Source organism: Marmota marmota, unplaced genomic scaffold (genome assembly GCF_001458135.2).
Source record: "Marmota marmota marmota unplaced genomic scaffold, marMar, whole genome shotgun sequence".
Lineage (NCBI taxonomy): Eukaryota > Metazoa > Chordata > Mammalia > Rodentia > Sciuridae > Marmota > Marmota marmota.
In genome coordinates, this window is record NW_026000140.1 from 2,255,958 (window position 1) to 2,258,690 (window position 2,733).

A 2,733-nucleotide genomic window follows, 5' to 3' on the forward strand; every position below is an offset into this window, starting at 1 on the left:
ATAACAGGAAGTGAGAACAGTGGGGTGAGGGGTGTGATGTAATTATAAATATTCTCAGTAAAATAAGGAGCTGCTGAGCCAAGAGTGCAGTGGGTAAGAGATGACCTTGACCTGGACTGGGGCAATAGGAATGGAGGTGGTAACGTGTGGGCAGATGGTATATGAGTGTATACAAATGTGTGTTGGAGTGAACAGGATTTTTTGAATACTTGGATGACGGGTGAAAGAGTGTGGAGTGTGGTAGGCAGATAATAGCCTCCCCATAGATATCTATATCCTAGTTCTCAGAACCTGGAAATACATGTCACCTGGCACAAGAGACTTAAGGTTTCAAATAGAGTTAAAGTTGCTAAATAGCTGACTTTGAGATGGAGAAATTCTCCAGGATTATTTGAGCAGTACAGTCTCATCACAGGAGTTCTTCAAAGCAGAGAACTTTTACCTTCGTGATGAGCCAACGATGAGATGATAGAAGGATCAGAGAGAAGCTACAGGGAAAGTACTGACCTTTGTTATTAGCTTTGAAGGTAGAAGGGACCATAGCCAAGGAATATGAACAGAGCTAGAACCTAGGAAAGCCTCTGGAAAGGAATGCGGCCCTGCTGATACCTTGATTTTAGCCCATGGAGACCTGTATTAAGACTTCTGACCTACAGAACTGTAAGATAATATTTGTACTATTTATGCCAGGAAGTTTGTGGTAGTTTGTTATAGCAGTAATAGAAAATAGTAATATAAGGAGTCACCAATAGCTCTATGGTATGGACCTGAGACACCTGAAAGAATAAAAATTCCAGATACAACAGATTGAGGGTGGCAATACTGTAGGAAAATGAGTTCAGATTTGTATTTGTTATGCTGTCAATTTTTACTAGCCATCCAAATGGAAATTTCAAATCAGTAATTATTAATAATGAGAGTCTGGAGTTCAGGAAATGAGAAATAAATTTGGGAGTTTTCAGTCAATAGATGGTATTTAAAAACATGAGACTAGACAAGATCACCATACTTTCTCATTGCTCTTAGAAATCCCTGCCAGGCTATAATTTAAAGTCAATTTTTTTTTCTATTCTAATCACCCCGCTTCCAGCTGTATATTAATGAATTCAATAGTTCAAATACTTTTCTTTTGCATTGAGTGGCTTAACAGTTCTAATCATATGATTAAAATAAGGGTATATATTCCCATCTAATGGCTACTGGGTTTAACAAGTTTAGCTTTCCCCTTGGAAATAATCTCTACTGCAATCAATGAACTGGGTATCCTTGCCAAGCAAATCTACTGATCTGTAAGCAGAGTAAGGCATGGCATGAAATGAGTAGGAACAAGAAGAGATGGAAGAAAATTGTGCCCATATGAGCAATGGTTAAGAAATTATGTGCTCTCTTATTTAAGAAACTATCTATTAACTGTGCAAGAGTCTGGGTTGCAAGGATTGAGAAATGGCCCTTTCCTTCTCTAAAATCAGATTCATTCAGAGAAAAAAGGGACTCGTTCATTGTTTTGGGAGCTTGAGAGGCTAGAGTTAGTTTTCATTTATTTATTTTTATGTGGTGCTGAGGATCAAACTCAGTGCCTCCCACATGCTAGGCAGGCAGTCTACTGCCGAACACAACTCCCCCAATTAGTTTTATGTGGAATGATATGGAGGGGAAAATAGGTCTGGGATGAGACTTTGTGGACCAGGGATATAAAATGTTGCATAAGGTCCTGAAGACATGAAAAAGAGAAAGCACGGGTGCACGTTGTTCTGCATGATACGGCTTTAATAGGAAGGTGACATACACAAAGGAAAATGTAATGGCAGGAGATGTTCCAATGACAGAGAGAGAACTGTAAAGCCATTGTGATAGTTCAGGTTAACCTGATATGAACCAGGCATGGATCTTGAGGACTACAAAATGGGTACAGATGCAGGAGACATTTCAGGAGTGAAAACAACAGGATACACAGGCTGACTAAACATGAGACCAAAGGGCAGTAGGAAAAAATCAGGGCTGGTCCTCCATGAGGCTGCTTCTAGTGAGCGAGCAACATAGCACACAGGACTGAGGACTAGGTTTCAGGAAGGATGGTCATTACGGTTTTATAAATGAAGTACAGTTTCTGACGGCAGAGGTAAGATGGTCAGGAGACCCTGTGAGTGTACTTGTAGGGTGGAAGTGGAGGCTCAGATACACAGACTTGGGAATAAACCTTCTGAGAGACAGTAAGAGAGAAAGGAACTGCCAAGGAGACTCAGAAACAAGGTAGCTCCCTGGATGTCCTACACATTCCCCTCAGACTTAGAAGTTATCTGATCCCAGATTGTAGAGTGGTAAAGTCTATAATATATATAAAAGCCAATGCTTATTTATAACAACATATTTATGCCTTAAAAACACACTTCAGGCCTGTGAGCTTATTTGGCTCACAATAGAAGCCCATGAGATAGTGTTTTCATTTCACTTTATAGACGAGGGGACAAAGAGAACTTAGGAGGTAAGTTCTCCAGGAGGTAAGTTCTCCAGTTGGATGGAAGGAGGATTCAAGCCCAGGTTTTCTGAGATCGTATCCTCTGTTCTTTTCACATAGGGCCAGTAACGCTGTAGACAATATGGGGAAAAAAGGCCAAAGTTCTGAACTGACCCACAAGGTTCTGTGTGATTTTTTCACCTACCTATTACCTCTCTGATGGTCTCTTCTACTGTTTCAAAAAAAAAAAAAAAAAAAAAAAAAAAAAAAAAAAAAAA